Source organism: Mauremys mutica, chromosome 4 (assembly GCF_020497125.1).
Source record: "Mauremys mutica isolate MM-2020 ecotype Southern chromosome 4, ASM2049712v1, whole genome shotgun sequence".
Taxonomy (NCBI): Eukaryota; Metazoa; Chordata; order Testudines; family Geoemydidae; genus Mauremys; species Mauremys mutica.
The window spans coordinates 66,240,855-66,261,404 of NC_059075.1; the positions used below are offsets into that span (position 1 = coordinate 66,240,855).

The 20,550-nt window shown below is 45.3% G+C and overlaps 2 long non-coding RNA genes across 6 annotated transcripts in view; one reads left to right on the forward strand and one right to left on the reverse strand.

Annotated features, from left to right (window-relative positions):
* Nucleotides 1-20,550, forward strand: part of LOC123369404 — a 154,158-nt gene that overhangs the window by 65,089 nt on the left and 68,519 nt on the right. For 2 of the 4 annotated variants that reach the window (XR_006579024.1, XR_006579028.1), the window contains exon 3: nt 14,463-14,584. The exons of the other annotated variants lie outside the window; for them this stretch is intronic. This is a non-coding gene — a long non-coding RNA (uncharacterized LOC123369404). The remainder of the gene's footprint in view (nt 1-14,462; nt 14,585-20,550) is intronic. 4 annotated transcript variants of the gene reach the window in all.
* LOC123369407 lies at nt 2,721-19,457 on the reverse strand. Of its 2 annotated transcripts, none has more exons than XR_006579036.1 (4): nt 19,361-19,457; nt 18,648-18,883; nt 14,489-14,567; nt 2,721-2,848 (listed from the first exon to the last, which is right to left on the reverse strand). It is a non-coding gene; the product is annotated as an uncharacterized LOC123369407 (long non-coding RNA). The 2 variants fall into 2 exon arrangements; XR_006579035.1 differs by lacking the exon at nt 2,721-2,848 and adding an exon at nt 13,468-14,088.

Consider the following 20,550-nt stretch of genomic DNA (forward strand, 5'->3'; position numbering starts at 1 on the left):
GAAGATGTTGGTAAAACGTCCCCTATGGTCTACCAGTGCTTGCAGCACCATTGAAAAGTAGCCCTTTCGGTTAATGTACTCGCTGGCCTGGTGGGCTGGTGCCAGGATAGGGATGTGAGTCCCATCTATAGCCCCACCGCAGTTTGGGAATCCCATCGCGGCGAAGCCATCTATGATGTCCTGGACGTTTCCGAGAGTCACTACCTTTGAGAGAAGTTGCTCAACGATTGCGTGGGCTACTTCAATCACAGCAACCCCCACGGTAGATTTGCCCACGCCAAAGTGGTTCGCTACTGACCGGTAGCTGTCTGGCGTTGCAAGTTTCCAGAGGGCTATGGCCACTCGCTTCTGCACACTCAGGGCTGCTCGCATCCGGGTGTCCTGGCGCTTCAGGGCAGGGGACAGCAAGTCACAGAGTTCAAGGAAAGTGCCCTTACGCATCCTGAAGTTTCGCAGCCACTGTGATTCATCCCAGACCTGCAGCACTATGCGGTCCCACCAGTCCGTGCTTGTTTCCCGGGCCCAGAATCGCCATTCCACACCATGAACTTGACCCATTGCCACCATGATCTCCACGGCGCGGCGGACCCTGCTTTGTGAGAGGTCTGCGCCACTCTGTGAATTCCTGTCCTCACCGCGCTGCCGGAGCCTCCTTGCCCGATTTCTCAGCAGCTGACTGTGGAAGAGGTGGACGATAAGGTGCGAGGAGTTGACAACGGCCATAAGTGCAGCGACGATTGCAGCGGGCTCCATGCTCGCAGTGCTGTGGCGTACGCGCTGTAACTGACAAGAGAAGGGCGCGAACAGATTTCCCGCCGGAGCTTTCAGGGAGGGAGGGCGTGATTGACAGTTCAATGACAACAGTTACCCAAAAGCACCCTCGACACATTTTTCCCCCAGGAGGCATTGGGAGCTCTACCCAGCATTCCAATGGGCAGCGGGGACTGCGGGAACTGTGGGATAGCTTCCCACAGTGCACCGCTTCCAAAGTCGACGCCAGCCCCGTTACTGTGGACTCAGAAATTCGAATTAGTGTATTTACTGTGGATACACAAATTTGACTTCATAAGGTCGAATCCACAAATTCGACTTAAGTAGATTCGAAATAGTCTTGTAGTGTAGACAAGGCCTTAGAGCCTATGAGGAGACAGGAATTCACTCAGAAATCACTCCACAGTGTGATCATGAACAACTGGTTTCATGAGCAAACAAATTGTCCAAGTTCCCCCTCCCCCCAGATTCAGACCCCCACTCACATAGCAGGGACCCCCTTCCCATAGGGCTCTCTCCAATTCTTACATGCAATGCTGGGCCATGTGCTCAGGCCACTTCCTGCATCTGCCCCCCAGCCTGGAGCTCAGACTCAGCCTGCTATGTCCCTGCCACAGCTCACACAGCTGTTTTTCCAAAAGCAGGAGAGGAGCTGGCAGCAGGAAGTAGAGGAGGGATTTCCTTCCAGAGCTCTACCAGGGTGGAGAGGCCAGGTTCTGTTTGCTCATCTGCATGCCAATCAGGGCTCTGGTGCAAGTAAATGTTTATACCACCTGCTGCTGAGCTGTGTTGTGCTGGCTCCTAGGGCTGAAGGCCTTGGTAGACACAGTGCATGAGTTCTTCTTGGCTTTAGTAGTGTTATGATGTGCTGATACATCTTGTTGTAACTAAGGGAGAAGGACTAGTTGTGGATCTCTGCAAACAAGGGGTGAAGGTTGAACCAACACTGGGTAGGGGGCTGAGGGTCAGAGAGTGAAACTAAGCAATAATTTTGTTTGGACTTTGGTGTTGCTGACTATTGTGATATTTGGTGTGGGTTTTTTGAAGGCCCTAGCTCCTGGAGTCAAGTGACTGAGAATTTTTTGTTTTAATGAAAGCTAGGTTTCTATTCCCTAATGTTGTGGGAAAAAGCTTGAAAAATATGAACCCTAAAGACTGAAAACCCACAAGGCAAATAAAAAGAATCCCAAGTTGTTGGGTTCTTTTATTTCATGACTTTAGGGGGTCCTTGACTCATTATTTTTGGACTTTTGAGTTTGGCAATACTGGGGCATGTGTTAATTGGAATTTACAATGGAAGGAGAGGACTGTTTGGCTGGAAGGCTAAACTAACTGACTGGTGAGCTGGAAATGGATTCCACAGCCATACCAAATGCTGGAAAGGTAAGCCTCTGTTATGGTAATATTGTTCTATGGTCATTCAAGATGTGATCTTCAACTGTTATTTCTTTGATAAAGAATTTCTCTTTAAAAGCTGGGAAACATAGGAGAATTGATTTTAAATATAAAATACTGAGACATGAGTTTAAAATGGGTTAAAAATGATTTTATTTTCTCACTTATTACTAGAGCCAGGCTAACTTCCATTAGCTGAATCCAGCTGCATTAGATGCTCGTTTCTGGATTAGATGCTCTAGCACTGTGGTTTTTTGGGTGTTTGCCTTCCCAAGCTTGTGTTGTGTTCTTCCAGGCTGCTGACCCCGGTCCCCATGTCACTATACTTGATACATATATTATTCATTATTCATAAGGGAATATCACAGCCTTTCACTGTTCACTTGCATATTAATAGGTTTTGGCATTTGTGGGTATTTTCCTTATAAAGTATATGTACAAATATTCAGAAACTTGTGAGAGAGACATAGGAATGTCTTTAATCAAGTATCATGTAAGATGCAGAAGAGCTGGCAAACAGTGCCAACAGAATACTTTGTATTCCATAATATGGTGCAGTCCTTGTATACAAAAATTAGTTGGCCAGTGCTGATCCTCTTCTGCCAGTTCAAATACAGATCATTGAACACAAGGTAGCCTTCCTCAGTAGCACCTGGAGGTAAGCGAACCAGGAGCTGTTTTACTTCAGAATAAAGAGAGAAACAAATGTCCGATGTGTGAAAATCTATTTTTAATCAGTTATTTAAGTTTAATAAAATCCATTACATGTGGATGTAAAATATGAGATGCTATAAAATATATAGAAGCAGCAAAGAATCCTGTGGCACCTTATAGACTAACAGACGTTTTGCAGCATGAGCTTTCGTGGGTGAGTACCCACTTCTTCAGATGCAAGAAGTGGGTACTCACCCACGAAAGCTCATGCTGCAAAACGTCTGTTAGTCTATAAGGTGCCACAGGATTCTTTGCTGCTTCTACAGAACCAGACTAACACGGCTACCCCTCTGATACTATAAAATATATGCAACACAAAGATGTGAAAAATATCTTTTTCCATATGGGGCATAACATTTATATTTCAAAGGTAAAGACAAAGTGGTTTCAGAATGTTAGCACACAGCCACTATAAATGACCTTATCTTTACGTTGGGGATCACCTTCATAAATCTGTGGCATAGATATCACCACTGAGGGCCCAGTTCAATAGAAATTTCATCTGTCTTTTGCACAGCAGAAGTCCATGCAAGCACAGAAAAATTCCATTTCTGCAGTGAAGAAGATGGAGAGACATTATATTGAATCTGGCCTGTAGGGAAGACTTGTAACATGATTGCTAAGAAAATTATCTGTTTAAACTAATGCTTGTGCACACACATGAGAGAGAGAGATCTTAAAATGGAAGGTGAAGAGCTCAAATTACCCTAGTGCCTAGGTGAGATGAAACCCTTTGATCTTCATGTATGCAGGAACATAGAAACAATTTATAATCAACCTAGAGTTTGCCGAGTTCTTGTTGCATCCTTGGTTGTGATAGGTTTTTTTTTTCATTTTCTTCAAGAGAGAAATAAGGGAGTTCTTGCAGCTGGTGACCCGAAGGAATTGTTGGAGGCACACGCTACTGAAAAATATGTTTAATAATTATTGATTTCAGATTATTATTGTCAGATTTAAGATGGAAGAGATCAGTGGGAGAGGGTTTTACATGCAATTTACAAAGCAGGAGATACCTAATGGCAACTTTCAAGTTGTGGGCCCAGAGTCGATATATTAATCAGGACAGTAGCAGTCCAATGGGATGGAGAGTGTTTCTGGAAATCCTGCTTGAAGGAAGTAGCAATTCTGAGAAGGTGTGCAGTAAAAGGCCTTGAGTAGGACAGGAGCTGCAACTGGGAGAAAGCAGGGACAGAAAAAGACCCCAGCTAGAGGCAGCCACAGGACTATTGGATAAGGCAAGTGGGAGGTGGGAACCAGCTGAGGAGTTAAGGAGGCTGAGGCCTCTCCAATATCCCTTTCTTCTGATGTGTTCTCTGCAGGGGTTCATTGCACCAGGGAGCCGCTAATAGTTGGCCAACCATATAGATCTGAGTCTGTGAGATAAATGTACCTCACTGTAATTGTCTCTTCTCCCCGCCCCCTCTCCTTCAGTGCAATGTGGGGGAGTGAGGAGAATTTACAAAATTCAATCTCCCTGTGTGGCAGCCCATCCCAGCAGAACCATCTCTGTTCACCACAACTGTAAAAGATACATTACTGAGTACTGCTTAAGTGTTATTCTCCATCTCTTAAATCTCTCTCTACATAACTTAATATATGAAGATAGCATCTTACATTATCAACCAGGCACAGCAAACTAGACATTCCTTTGTAGTCTGAGCAGCAGTGACATGAGGAGCTCAACACTTTTCAAGCCCAAGCAAGATCAGGGGGAAGTAGGGAGGATGGTTTGCATTAGGAGAAGAGCAAAGAAAAACACACTTACACTTCATCTTATTCAAACCCAAACAATACAGGCCCAGTCCTGCACCCACTGAAATCAAAGGGAGTTTTGTCACTGACTTCAGTGGGTGCAGGACTGGGCCAGCAGTATTTTGCACCTCTACTTTGGGCATTTCTTGTAGCAGTTGACCACATTCAGATGACATTAGGTCTCCCCTCATGCCTGTGTGGAACATACCAGCTCCTCCTTCTGTGAGGTATATTGAAACCTAATGCAGGGAGCTTTCTGCTACTTCCTGCTGGGTTTACAAATTCTGGAGTCAATGAACATGTCTACACTGCAATTATACACCCACAGATGGTCCTTGTCAACTGGCCTGGGCTGTTTAACTGTGGTGTAAAAGTTCATGCTCGGGCTGGAGTTGAACAGCCCCATAGCCTGAGCTGTGAGCCTGAGTCAACTAATACAGGCCAGATCTGTAGCTGTTTAATTGTGGTGTTGACATACCAAATGCTTGTTGGCCAGAGCATCTGCTCTTGTGTGAAAAACCTGGAAGAGGGCATCAGAATACTTTGGGGGAATTGTTACAGTTTTTCTATCAGGGAATTTTGAACCCATTCTCCCCTCCTCTACAGAACAAACAGAGTTACAGCCCAGGCCTCCAATGGCACTTTGCTGCCATGATTTCCCCTACTGGTTGTTGCCCTTTTAAGAGGGTAGGGTAGAGTGGCCTTTACCCAGCAGGTAATGCTGGAGGGAGGAAAGGGAGGCAGACAGAGCTTCTGGCATGCGGCGAAGGGTGTAGTGGAGGTGCACCCAGAGCTTCTGGCACAGGGGTGAGAATGGTAAACCATGCTATGGGGGAGAATGGGGTTCACACAGAATCCCTGCTATGCAGGGGAGAATGGGGTATCCTACTATGGGGGGCACAGAGAGCCTCTGCCATTGGGGGGGAGAGAGTGGGGGACATACAGAGCTCGAGGCCTGAGGAAGGGGGTTGGGGAATTGCAGGGAGTCCCTGAAATAGAGAGAGATGGAAGGGTGGCATGAAGGGAGCTTTGGGGGCAGGAAATGGAGGAGTGCAAGGAGTCCCTGGTTTGTGCAATGAGCTCAACCTACACAAGCCATGAAGTGTGCCATCCCCTGGTATTTAATTATGACACCCATAAAAACTCAGTTTTATGTGTTTAACTATAAATAAAACACCCCAACAGTAGTTTTTAAGTGAATTTAGTGCTGGTTTCATAGATGAAGGACATCAGTTTCTGTTACTGGTTTGAGTGCATGTATAGCAATGCAAACCTCCCTCATACTGGCCTGCCAACTTGTTTTAATCATGACCTGGAAGGGCCACTGCTGGGATGAGAAATGAGCTTGCTTCCATGGTCCATTTAGACTATGGCCTTTTCACTGAGACTGTCAGTAAGGTTGACAATTGTGATGGTGGTACCTGTCCATCAGAACAGAAGTAATACCATTAAATAGCAATCATACAACTGTTAGTATGGACCACAGCTGGATTTGAATGAGTGGCCTACAAGTGAGACTGGGTATCTTGCTATCAGTCCCCTGAGCAATTTAGCTCCTACTTAATAGAGATTTTCTGACTTCTTTTCCACCAAATTAATATACTAGAGGCTTTTAGCAGAGGCACTGTTCTCAGTGGGAACATTACATGAATTAAAAATCAAGCCCTTTATAGTTGTGGAAAGATGTAAATGATATTAGGTTACTCAGTAAAATGGGACCTTTCAGCAATCAGACCTCACTTGAAAAGCTGCAGTTATGTAAAATGGAGCTCTTTCCAAAGGTCTCAGAGGAAGACATCTAATTCTAGTAATGAAAGACTGCTTCCAGCAAACAACTTGCAGCCTCTTGCTGCTGCTGTGACTAATGGAAATAAGTGGCGTATAAAAAAAAAACAAAACACAAAAGTATCATGGGAGAGTGAAAACCAAAACTAAGACCTTTAAAAAGAAACCTGATTAAAACCAAGTAAGGGAAATTGGCAGGGTTCATGGCCTTCTGCTTACTATGGGGGCATTGGGACCCAGGTGATGCCTCATCTTCCCCGCATGTGGCTTTGGGGGGAAAATTTACCTCTTCCAAACACCACTCTTGAGTAGCTTGTTTGGAGCTGATATGAAATCCTTGCATGTAGGGTGATGCAGAGATGGTACTGTGCCCTAATCACTGGACTACAGAGTCATTCTCTCTCTTTGTCTCTGGCCCAATGCATATTTAACTATACAAAGTGGAACAGTTTCAACAAGAGAGATTGAGAGCCCCACCTCAGAATATCCCATAGCTCAGTGTAGCGGGTTGGGTACCTGCTCCTGCCCTGAGAGGTTTTAAAAAGGGGCCTGGGAGGGCATGAAAGCTGCAGCTCTAAAGGCTGGGCTGATTGGGGAAGTGGCCGCAGTGTGGCCACACCCTAATCACGCCACAGCTGGCCTGTATAAAGAGACCAGGGAAGCCAGGAGCAAACAGTCTCCCTCTGCCTATAGAGGGAGAAGGGCCTGGCTGCAGGGAGCTAGACACAGGGTACTGGAGCGGAGCGGAGCTCAGCTCAGCTCAGCTCAGCTCCTGCCTGGAAAGCCCCAGGCTGTGGCCTAGCATAACCCCAAGAGGTACTGGGGGTTGCCGGGGGCAGCCCAAGGGGTAGGCAAAAGCAGCAGGTCCAAACCCCTTTGCCTATGATGAGTGGCTGATACTTCAGTCTGCCCCAGGGCGTGGGGGCTAGATAGAGACTGGGCAGTAGCCAAAACTGAGGCAAAGTGGGGATAGTGGGTTGGGGGTTCCCCAGGGAGGGGAGACCCAGATTGGTGGGGGACTGCCAGGGGGCAGCACCCCAGTTAAAAGGGCACTGGGGTCCAGGGAGGGGCACAGGGCCAGAGGACAGGCAGATCACCAGCCTGCAGAGGGTGCTCCTGGCTGGAAAAAGAGCTAATTCCCAGGAGTCACCAGCAGGAGGTGCTGCAGGGGTGAGTCTGCACCTCTACACTCAGTCATTAGTGTATTCACCAGAGGTGTAGGAAACCCCTGTTCCAGTACCTTTTCCTCCTCATGCAGAGTGGAGATTAAACTGGGGTCTCCCAGCCCTGAGTGAGTTCCGTATCCACTGAGCTAAAAGAGAGTGCCAGCTGGTAGGGGCAGAAAAGGCCAGAGCAGGGACCTCTAGTCATTCAGATAACCTACGAGTGTTGTCTAGACATTCTATGCCCTGTGCTGATTGGGTGTTTGCTCCAGCTCTTCCCTCCTTTACAGTTTCTTCCCTTTAGGTTCACTCCATACCTACCCCTCTTGCCCTCTACTTTCCTTTTAGCTGATCCCCACTTAACTATTCCCCCCTCAAATAATAATAATGGAACTAACATGATGTTTTCTACCATCATTGATCACTCTGTTTGTGTATTCTGCCGGTGTCTTTAAGCTCTTTGGGGGCAGGGACTATGCGTGTACAATGCTTAGCACAATGGGGCCCCATTTGTGGTTGGTCCTTAGGTGCTGCTGTAGTAATAATAATAATCAATGACTTCATACCTGGTGGCAGGCCCTGGGGCTGCAGTCCAGCTCAAGACATGAATCCAATGACCTCTTCCAAACACCACTCTTAGGTAACCTATTTGGAGCTGACATGGAGTACCTGCACCATGGTGTGTAAGGTGATACGAAGACTCCACTGTACAGCCACTTCTTTCCCTCTCCCAGATCCTGTAGACCACTGGTGCCCAAACTTTTCATGTCATGCCACCTCCTTACCCGTAATGGAATCTGTCCATGCCTGTCCCCTCCCCATTACTGCCCAGTTTGCTCAGCAGAGGAGCTTGGGCTGAAGGGGGAGCTGGGGGCTGGACTGGGGATGGGGGAGGAGCTGGCCTGGGGAGGAGAGGGAATGAGGGCTAGGGGCAGAATAAGGGGTGGAGTAGAGCTGCAGCTGGGAGCAAAGCAGGGGGCAGAACAGAGCTGCAGCTGGGGATGCAGCCGATTTGCAGCTAAGGCCAGAGCTAGGCTGGGGGCAGTGGTGCTCCATCCCTGCCCCTTGTAGGAGCTGGCCTGGAATCCACCATGTGCCCAGGGCCGGCTCCAGGCACCAGCAAAGGAAGCGGGTGCTTGGGGTGGCTAATACAAAGGGGTGGCACGCCGTCCGCCAGTGGGGCTAGTCCAGGTCTTCAGCGGGAGTTCGGCAGCGGGTCCCTCTCTTCCTCTTTGAGCTGCCGCCAAAGTGCCACTGAAGAGAAAGAGAGAGAGTGAACGAACTGCCGCTGAAGAATGGAGCGGTGCAATTTTTTTTTTCCCACCGCTTGGGGTGGCAGAAAACCTGGAGCCGGCCCTGCATATGCCCCCCCCCAAATGTTTCTCCATGCCCCTTTAGGGGGGCACCCCCCACAGTTTGAGGCCTATGGCTGTAGACCCACCAGGGTTTAAAAGGTATAGTGTTATGGTATACAGACCCTCCGCAGAGGAGTGAATTTCACTTTTAGTGTTACCATTACTTTACTTAGGTAACATTTTCAAAAGCAGCTAAGTGACTTAGGAGCTGAAGTCTCATGGAAATTCAGTGGCACTTTGGCTCTTAAGTCAATTAGTCTTACTGATTTTTCTATGAGACTTTGGTTCCTAAATCACTTGGATGCTTTTGAAAATCTTGCACAGGGGCTGTTACATTTCAAAGGACTTACAATTTTAAAAGAGGAAAAAAGCAAGATGATTTCCATTTATTTTTGATGGGAGATTTACTTCTCAAGTCAGATCACTCCATTAATCACAAGTGTGGGCATTTGGAATGAAAGGCCTAAAGTAGGCCAGTACTGGAATGTATTAACGTCAGATGATATTTGCTGGCAGTTAAATGGAAAAGAAAAAAACAGGATATTAACTTTTGGATCAAAATCAGAAAGATAGCGTCAACAGATCCTATAGCTTACAAACAAACAGAGCTGATGAAAATACATGCATTGCTTTCAGTTCTTTTGTTGCTGTCCATTCCTGGACAGTAAAGCAACAAGCATTTTGTAAGACATTTATGGGGCATGGTTTTCTTTGTTCTACCACTTTGCATAAAATACTCTTTCAAATTTATTTTTAGAATGTTGTCAACTTGCTCATTACAAATAAAATTGGAACGTAGCCACTTCCTGTACCAACCAACCCCCCCAAAAAGGGGGGGAGGGAGAAAAACCTGAGTCATACTTTTGTCCTCTTGAGAACACTTGAATCAAATGTTATGCACTAGTGATTTAGCAATAGAAAAAATGTAGTTAATCTGTCTTTAGGCTAGTTAGTATGGCATTGAATTGCTAACAAGTTTATTCAGGGTCCAGCTGAGAATCACTTTTAGGTAAGAGTAATATAACCCACACCTCTTTATAAGCAAGGATGTCTGGTATTGATTCCAGATAATTCATCTTCTTACTCTGTAGTTTGAAGCACACATCACCGTCAACTAATTCCGGAACAGTAAACACTTATTCATTGTAATGAAGAGGATTGCCTCCAGCAGATGAATTGCTGTTGGCTTTCTCCTCCTCCCCCTTATAAAACACTGTTCCTTTTTTCTTGATATGTTATTCTGGGACTTCATCCAAGCACTCGGTAGGGAGGAAAGCACACTAGACAGACTTAAAACTCCTGACCCAAAGCTCCTGATTTTTTATTATTTAGTATATTTTATATTATACTATTTACTGCTCAGATTAATAAATAAAATGCATTACACAGTTATGGTTTCAAGGGGCCCTCTCTAGCTCTTTTTCCTTGCTCAAGTCTCTTATGTAATGTATTGCTTTCAGAAGATCATGAAGATACTTCCACATGGATCCCACTCTTTGCAGTCACATTTGCAGGATCTTCACTATATTGTTAATTTGAGTCATCTGCACTGGAAGTACTCCTCTCATGTTAGCCTAGCTTGAGTGAGAGTGCCACACTGCAAAATACCTCTTGAGCTCCTGCATCTGTGTGTGTGCTGAGCTCACTTATGTGGCAGTGAGGGTGTGTCTACACAGAAATAAAAGATCCATGGCGGCAGACTCAGGCTTGTAGGGTTGGAAACTAAAAATTGCTGTGTAGATGCTCAGGCTCAAGCCCAAGACCTAATGTCTACACAGCAATTTTTCAGCCCAGGAGTCCAAGCCTTGTGAACCTGAGTCAGCTGATTTGGGCCAGCAGCAGGTTTTTATCCCATGGTTCTTAGCGCTACAGTAAACTGAGCTGCTCTATTAAATGTTTTGCAGTGCATAGTGGGAGAACTTGCCAGCCCTTTCTGGTCAGATGAAGGAAATTGTAGAATGGACTAGTGCCATGTTAATAGCTGATGAGTTGTGATCACTGGAGATATAGCCTATAGGTTCACATAGGCAGGGCTGCCCAGAGGATTCAGGGGGCCTGGGGCAAAGCGGGGGAGGGAACATGAAAAAGGTAATGTGCCCAGCCCAGCACTGACTGACTCATGGGGTTGAATTGGCACTGCCAGATGCTGTAGCTCCTGTCAAATACAGAGATAAAACATCTTTGTAAGCAGCTATAACAAACTCCTCTGAGCCAAGGGATACATTTCAGAATAAAATAGTGGAGGTAATTTTCTTGGAACCATAGATTCTGTACTTCCAAACAGGCCTACGATAACAGGAGAAAATGCCCCATAATCCTCTTCCTCCGCAGGCCTCATATCAACTATGTTGCCTTTCCTTCTTTTCCCTCACAACTATAATCCTACCAATAAAGGAGAAGCAAGTTCACTACATAGCTGCTTAATGAAGCACATTACCAGGAAAAATGGATGGATTGTAAATGGCAGGCCTTTGTTATTCCCTCAGGGGTGCACCTTGCTGTGGAGGGGTGATACTTCCTGAGATCCTGCACAGGAATGCAGGGCTCCTCTGCTGAGCCATCCAAAGCTCAGGTGCCAGAGACCTCCCCCATCCCCAAAAAGGCAGAGGAACTACTGCTCACGCATGTATGCATGGGTGCACTTTTGCTGCGTAAGAAAGAAAAGCAGAGGAGGGGCCTTACAAGGTGTGTGCACTCCCAGTGCAAAGCCCAACTCTGTGGGGTCTCTGGGCCATGCACTTCATGTATCTTCTAGTTCCCTTCCTCCTCCCTCACCACTCCACACCCTGTGGAGGAGGCCTGCACTATGGCTGTTGATACTACTCTACCTATTAGGCTGCTGAAGCCACAGCAAAGCAGATCTGTTGTCACTTCTGGGAGAGGAAAGGATTTCCCAGGTATAGATCCTCAGCACCAAGCCAAAACAAGTTATTGACAGAATAGGGAATAAACCATTTAGGCCCTGGTTCCCAGTCCCTGTTTCAATCATTAGGCTGTACTAGAGTGACCAGATAGCATCTGTGAAAAATCGGGATGGGGGTGGGGGGTAATAGGTGCCTATGTAAGAGAGAGTCCCAAAAAACAGGACTGTCCCTATAAAAACGGAACATCTGGTCACCCTAGGCTGTACAGCCTCTCACATTAAACCTAGTTTAGCTACTGCCTCTAATGGCATGTCTTCACTGCAAAGTTAACTCGATTGTTGCCATTAACTCAATTCCCACCCACAGATGAAAACGCTTGCATGTAGTGGTACTTTTAAGTTGAGTTGGCTAGCTCGTTGGGGGACTGGGCCAGATCCACAAGGAATTTAAGCACTACGAACCACAAAACACCTGCTCCACAACCACCTTGCTTATAAGCATCTACGTTTTTGCTGCAAAGGATGCAGAAATGTAGGTAGCTAAGGAACTTGAGGTCTGCTGTGCCAGCTGTCTGCGCAGGGCTGGGGCAGTACACAGAGGATACCCCCCCCCCAACATCTAACCACATCATCTTCTATAGATTTGCAATAAGGTTTCTCAGGTGGGTGTGCCTGCACTAATTTTAGAATAATAGCTGAGCCATGCACCACTAATATTTTCTTACCAATTTTATATTTGTTTGATTATGACCCTCATTAGTATAATAGCCATCTATAATAAAATATATTCACAGGAGTACATTTCTATATAGCAGGTATGGCCAAAATTTTCGACCTCTAAAAGTGGAGGTGAGAGTCTCAATTTTGGAGGCCATTGAAGATAATAGGCGCTGAAGGTTGTCAGCATCTTTGAAAATCAAGCTCAGGGTTTTCAAGACAAGCAAATCAACATTGAAGTTTCTAAAATCAGAGGCCACTTTTGAAAATTTTGACCTGAGTGACATATTCAAGGACATACACAGTCATCCCATGGATGGGCATGGAATAGAACCCAGGTCTCCTGACTCCCAATTACAGTGCTTGAAAAAGAATCAAAAAGTGACCTATGTGTTTTACATAAGTGCTATTGTTGATGGATCTTAAATAATGTTTCAACTATTGAAAGATTATTGGCCAAAGCAATCTCACCAAAAAAAGAGAAAACAAAAAACCTGAACTGTCCAAGAGAGAAGAAAAGGGAATATAGCTGTGTTGCCTTTAATACTCTGTCTCAAAAGGCTTACTCTTAGCGCTACCCTCAAATTTCCCTATAACACTACCAGAGAAATACAAGAGAGAAGTGCACATGCAAAAAGCACCACTGAGCTGGAGAAAAAGTGAAGAATAGTAAAAGACACCTAGGTAGGAATAAAAAGTCAGAGCTGCTGTGGTTATATGATAAAGAGAACTGATAAAGGAGGAGACCATGCTGAAAGCACAGGACAGCCTCAGAATGATCAAACAATCTTTTGTTTTCAGCATGGGTGGGAAGTACAGGTGAGATTCAATCCTCCTATTCACTGACCAATATAATACCCTACAATGGTGATCATATTACACAGCAATAGGACCTGAAACATGATTATGGTGTATTCTTTTATTTTGTTTTTCAGCCAGATAAAGGCCAAGTTCTGTATATTTTTGGAGGGGAACAGTGACATCTGTTGGTCAGTTAGGTTAATAACAAGTAAACAGTTCATACCATACTTATAGTTCACAACCAGGGCTTAAATTCAGCTGGAGCTGTTCGGAGCAGAGTCCAGTAAATATTTTCAACCCCTTGGAGTTTTTATCACATGTGGGGGCAGGAGGAGTGGGAAGCTCCAAGAAATACTCTTGAGAATTTAAGCCTTGTTCACAACAATAAGCCTAATGGTGTCATCTTTGTTTCTTTTCTAGTCAGGCCAAGCTAAATAGTAATCACATGCTAAATAATTTACCTGGTGAACTCCACACACTGCTAAAAGCAAATTTAGTCTCCTTACCCACCCCAAGTCCTTGGTCTGATGATTCTGTCTGTACAGGTGTTTTTATAGTGCCAACCACCTGGTATCTAGGCAATGACAACTGGTGGCACACTCACACCTGAGTCTTGGCATGGCACCATATGCATATGTTCTGAAGATCCTACTGCCAGATCCAGTGACCTGACTCCTCACAGAACTCATACGTACTTTCATATTAGGATGTTACTTCTCCCACTCTCTTCTCCATCCATCTAAAGAAGGGCAGAGCCAGCCTGTCAGCATCTCTGTGAGGCACATACAGTAAATGACAGTTTCTCCATTTTTACCATCAGACAGGACTCAGATATGACAGGCTAGGGTAGAGCATCATTCTTCCCTCCAGCTCTCACCTATTAAGCCTGTGCTCTTTCCCTTAAACAACACAAATGACAGACAAATTTCTCAGGAAAATTCTCTTTTCTCTCTGCAGAATCTCTCACAATCTGAACTTACCACAGCATGTTCCAAATACATGCCCTGTCTGCTAGAAACCTTCACTTTATTGGATTTTTCTGTTTGTTTGCGTGCGTGTTTTTGATATGTTTTCATTTGGAGAGTAATTGAGCCCAGTTCCTTCTGCAAATCCCCCGAGACTAATTGCCTTTTTTACTCATGGTAGAGCTGAGGTAACTGAAGACAACTCACCTGCTCAAGCTTCACTCCATTAATCAGGACTGTTGGTAGAATCTGCTGTATGTCATGACCTTCGGTTTTATGGACATTTCTGACAGAAGAAGAAAGGTGGGTTCCACCATGTAATTATCACATCATATTACATGAGTCTCAGTAGCGCAGCAGCTTACACACATGCTCTCTAGTCTCCTTAGCAATTACTTTGTAAATTATTTCTCACTTCACTGGGGCTTTGTGTGTGTTTTAACAAATGTCTCACAGCTTTGGTGTTTTTCTTTACACATTGAAAGCGAGAGAGTGAATTTAATCTGGAAAAGATAAAGCTTGTGACTTTCAGGATTTACATTTTTTTACCTTTTAAGCTCACTTTTTTGAAGAATAGACTGCCACACACATTCATTTGTGTGTTCTTTGGGCAAATCATTCTTTGTCCTTTCCATGCTGGGATCAGAATCTGCAACCATGCTGTAGCAGGGTCCAGCACCATTCTCGTCACTGAAATAGACGCATTTTATTCCCCCTGGGAATCTTTTTAGCCTAACTGCTTTAGACTCCTCCCCAGGATGTTTATCATTCTCAGGCTAAAAAAAATTATCGGCCCACACTTTGCTAAAGTTTGGGTGTGTCTGAATCCAAGGTTCTTGTTCAGCTCTGCTTTACTTGTAACATATTTTCAAACACTGCTCCTTCAGTTAAGAGAGCAGATCCTCATAAATACATTACCATCAAAAAAGGGCCACATGTTTTCTCTGTTTACAGTTTCTCTTCCCTTCCCAAAGCCCTGTCTGCCACTACTCAAGGGGCTGAGTGCAGGGTAGTGACTTGCTTCTTTTTTCCACTATTAGCATTAGTAGGAGCAATGGGTGTACTTCATGCGCTTGCTTTCACTGCTGGAGACTTGCATTTAGAATTTGCTGTATCTAACTTGGATAGAAAAAGATAGATTGTTGTGATTAATTCACAGTGAGGGCAGGGTAAGTTCAAGAAAACCTATGAAGATATTTTGTTGACTCATTCCCAGTGCAAGTGTAATACCAACAGACCCTGGTCATCGGCAGATGAAATCGAACCTGGGACCTTTGTGGATGAGCCTCTACTGCATGAGCTAAAAGCCAGATGCTTGTTAGCTAAGGCTGTAGAGCAGACTCATTAATTGCTCTCTCTCTAAGTTGTCTCGGTGCCAGTAAGTGGGACACAACACCACACCCAGAAGGTGTGTGGGTTACACAAGACCCCAAATGTAACAGGTAGCTTTCTCCCTATCACTTGCACTAAACTCTAAGCCAGCCCATCTTGGAGAAGGGAGGTTGTTGGTCCCAGTGGAAGAGGTGGACAAATGTAATAGGGCAGAAGGCAGTTTGTATCTCTCCTTTTCAGAGTCAGTCAGGGGCTAGAGTGGCCCATAGCACAAGTTAGGGTAGCCCTAACGTGTGATCCTACTTCAAAGGCTCCTCCTATGGAGATTAGCAGGGGAACAGAATACCTGGGGCACATGTCACCTTCTTCCTTCCTCCATGTGCCATTGCAGAACACACCCGAATGCCTCCTCCTGGCCTCTTGTAGTGACACAGAGCTGGTGGAACTAGAGCCACACAAAGTATATGGTCCCCCTGAACTGAGAGAGGAGCTATTTCTCTCAGGACCTTATTTCTGTCCTGTGGACATAGCATAATGATAAATTGTGTGGGTCCATAATGTGCATGTGTTTGTGAAGGGTACTTAGATGAACAGGGGAGGGAAGCAGGCTTCCTTGTAAATAGAGAAGGAGGGGAGAGAGACCAGAAATCATGTAATTTGATCCAGGCAGGGCTGCAGTGAAAGGGGAGGCAGCCATTCCGCCCCCCATGTGGCTTAAGCAGTTATCTAAATAAGGCTTGGTCAGTCAACACAAAGCAGCTTGATTTCCACACCAGGAGACAATGGAGCATTAGCAGGTAACATCACACTAGCATTTGCACCTGGAGCCCCTGGTGTTCTGCAGTTTTGGCAGCATGGCATTCAGGCCTTGGCTACACTTGAGAGTTACAGTGCTGGTGGTGGCTTTATAGCGCTGTAATTCACTCCCCGTCCACACTGGCAAGGCACATACAGCGCTGTAGCTCCATGGGGCTACAGCACTGCTTGTACTCCACCTCCATGAGAGGAATAAAGAGTATAGCGCTGCTGCTGCAGCGCTGGGGTGCCAGTGTAAACAGGGAATAATCTTAGTACGCTGTAACTGACCTCCGGAAGCTTCCCATAATCCTTTTAAGTGAAGATTACTCTTTGTTTTGTTGTGATGCCTTTCTTTGTTTTGTTGTGAACTCCGGGCTCCTGGAGCTGCTTATCAAAAAAACAGACACAGCTCCTGTTTGCTGTGAATGAGCAGAGGCAGGGGGCTCCCTTTGGAACGCCCACAGCTAGTGTTTGCTTGAGGATAGGGGGTGGGAGGGGGCTTGAGGAGAGAAGCAGCGAGGCGGGCGGGGGGGGGTACATTTGGGAGCGGCTGCTTATCTGGTCTGTGAGGGGGAAAAAATAAACAGTTGCTGTTTGCTTTCAGTGAGTGAGAGAGAGAGCGGTGTGGGAGGGGGTCAGGACTTGCAAGGCAGCTGCTGACACAGTGTCGGCTCCAAAAACCCACTCTCTCTCTCCCCCACGCTCCCTGTCACACTCCACCCCACCCCTTTTGAAAAGCATGTTGCAGCCACTTGAATGCTGGGATAGCTGCCCATAATGCACTGCTTCCAATGCCGCTGCAAATGCTGCCATTGTGGCCACGACAGTGCGCTGTCAGCTGTCAGTGTGGACAGACTGCAGCACTTTCCCTACTCAGCTGTACAAAGACAGGTTTAACTCCCAGCGCTGTACAGCTGCAAGTGTAGCCATACCCTCAGATACCACAGAGATGGGTATGGTAGAGACAAAGATACTGTCTGTTTGAAATAGCCTGAAGGATGTGGTTACTAGAGGGACAGAGTCTATCAACTCAATGCAAACCCCATGCCTCAGTAAGGAAGTTTCAAAGGAAGGATATATGAGAGAGAAATGCAATGCAGCAAGGAAGCATTTACAGCTGAAATTAGGGTGACCAGATAGCAAGTGTGAAAAATTGGGATGGGGTGGAGGGCAATAGGAGCCCATATTAAAAAAAACCCCAAGTATCAGGACTGTTCCTTGTAAAATCAGGACATCTGGTCACCCTAGCTGAAATCCCCACTGATAAAATAAAGGTGTTGGTTGGGGTCTGTGTGTAATAAACAGCCCTGTTAGAAAGTATCTTGCCTTTAAATCAAGCTAATGAGGCATACCTAATATCCTGACAAAGAGCCAGAAACTTCATTTTGCCACCAACTTGACTCCTGTTTTTTGGTCTCTGTTAACATGACAATAAATTCCTCACAGTTCACTAAGCACATCTTAATGGGGCTCAGGCTAGGTCTAAAGCACCATTAACTGGGGACAGACCTTTCTAAAATACTGCAAGGAAAATAACTCAGTTAAATATTTCCAGTTATGGAAGCCACCCTCTAAGCAAGTCGCTCTCTCCTTCCCCACCCTGCTCTGCACACACAAAATATAAAGTTAAAATGGATATGTTTCAACTTTCTATGGATGCATAGTTTCCCAAAGGCATGTGCCTCCTTAGCTTTCTTTTCTCTATGGGGAGGACGCAAATATAGTGATTAAAAAGTTAGGATTCTTGGCTCCACTGCTGACTTGTTTTGTGGCCCTGGGTAAATCTCTTAACCCCTCTGTCTCAGTTTCCTCATTTGTAAAACTGAGACAAGTGATATTTTCTTACATCACAGAGGTGTTTTGTCCTTAGACGGAACGTGGTACAGATGAACAAAGTATTATAAATTAATTCAGGCCAAAGCACTGGCAGCCAATACAATGGAAGAAAAAATACTAAAATCTCTACACAATAATCTAAAGCCTCCCCTTGGAAAATGCAAGCAAGCTCCCAGTGACCTTGGTGGAAGTTGTGTAAAGTTCTCAAAGGGATAATACTTGCCCTGCTCTAGTAAAGAATCTGTAGATAGGAATATAAAACACACAAAATGGACCCATTTATACTTGAGAGTCTGCATGGTATTAAAGGGCTGGTGGTGGCAGGGTAAAACATGAAAGCAATCTCGAGTTTTGTATAGAGAGAGGCCTCTCTAGTAGATAGTATTAAATCTTTACCGACCTCAAAGATATTGCCTTCTCTCTCCACAATGCAGTGACATCACAGTGAGACTGGAATTTCACCATTAGGCTCCAGATTTCATTCACCCAATCATGAATGCATGTTTGTGCTTCCTAGAAACTGAATGTTCCTGCTCATTTTCACGGGAGACCTTCAGTTCACTTTAGTTTGGCAACTTTATGAGCACATCTCCTCTTCCGAATTGACTCCTAAAAGCTGCATGTTACCCTGAATACCTAGGGAAAGAAAAGGAAGGGAAGAATTAAGAACTAAATGTTCCAACTACATTTAATTTAATTATTTTATGTTTGGCACATACTAGGTCCAATACATTTAAACAGGTAATGTGAAGAAGAGTGGCAAAATCTGGCCAAAAATAAACAATAATAATAATTTTAATGGCATCATCCAGTTGCCCTAGTGACTTGGGGGAGGGTGACTTCTAAATCAAGGGCCAAATTCTCTACTGAAGTCAATAGGCATGACTCCATTTACTTGAATGTATCTGTGTATTTACACCAGCTGAGAATGTGTCCCAATTAAAGGCTTGTAAATAACATCCCTCTAACACTCAAACAAATAAAGGGGTTCCAAATGCATGAACAGAACAGGGAAGAAAATGAAGATAGCAGGGAAGGCATAAATATATGACTATCATGGGTGGATCTTATCAGCCTCTAACAGATACTCAAAGGGTCTGTCATGTCCCATACCTGCTGTCTTTGGCTAGAATTTCCTTTCCTCCCTGCTCACTGTTGTGCATCAGTTAGTAGCAGTATTTCAGCAGTGCTATCTGTGTTTGTTAGAGTGCTGTGAGATAAAAGGAGTTATAAACATGCTGATCACATACTTTCTCAGTTAAGCAACTTATGAGAGCCTTAGTGAGAACATATTGTGCAGACTTGGTGATTCATAGTGCTATATCATGATTGTGGGCTTCCTTTGACTGTCCTTAATATGAATCTGCTTGGTGAGGTGCTGATCCCTAGGAGAGATGTGTATGCTTTCTTATGCTCCTCATATACATGGGCAGGAGGATGCTGCCAACTGGAGCTGGACAGGTTAAACCTCTCTGGGAGCAGCAGAGGAAGTGGCAGGGACCAGCTGGGCCTACCTGCACAGATAAAAAATTTGTATTTGCATCTGATCTGCAAACATGACTCGCTCAGGGACATATCTGTGATTCACTTCTGCCAAACAGCACAACTGGAGCACCTGAATCTGGAGAATATCCAAAGACTCTACCAAAATCCCCTCCTTTTGCTATCACTTGCTCACACTCCTCTCCATCTGCTTTATTCCCTTAGACTTCATCTCATATCCAGCCTGACTTCTCCCCTTTTTGGTTCCTCAAACTCATTCACAAATCAATTGTCCCCCATTTCCATTCACCAAGTAGATATACACACATTAAAACAAAAACAGAAAACATTCCCTCCCTCCCCAAAAGAAACAAACCCTAAAAACCATTAATACGTATTTATCACCCAGATCAGTTACCTTGTATGCTGTATCCCTTTCCTCCACCTTCTGTTTTACGCTGTATTCCCGAGGACTAATAAACCCTTCTGTTTTACGATGGCTGAGAGTCACTGCAGTCTAGAGATCAGGGTTGCATTACTCCCTCTGGGTGTGGAGGTCCCCTGGGTTTCCAGAGCAAGTGGACTCCCTGAGGGGGTCCACAGCGAGAGACAGGTGTGCGGGAGGCCCAGAGATGGTGCAGGCCCAGAGCTTAACCTTGACACAGAGTGGACCCCCGGAAAGGGTTGTCACACTGAAGGGGGTACCTCCCAGGCACCCTAAGGAGCCAAGAGAGCACAGGGCCTGTGAGTCTGTGACATAGAGTAATCAATTATAAGGCGCTAAGGGACTGTTGTGGGTCCTGAGCCCTGCATGTTTGGGG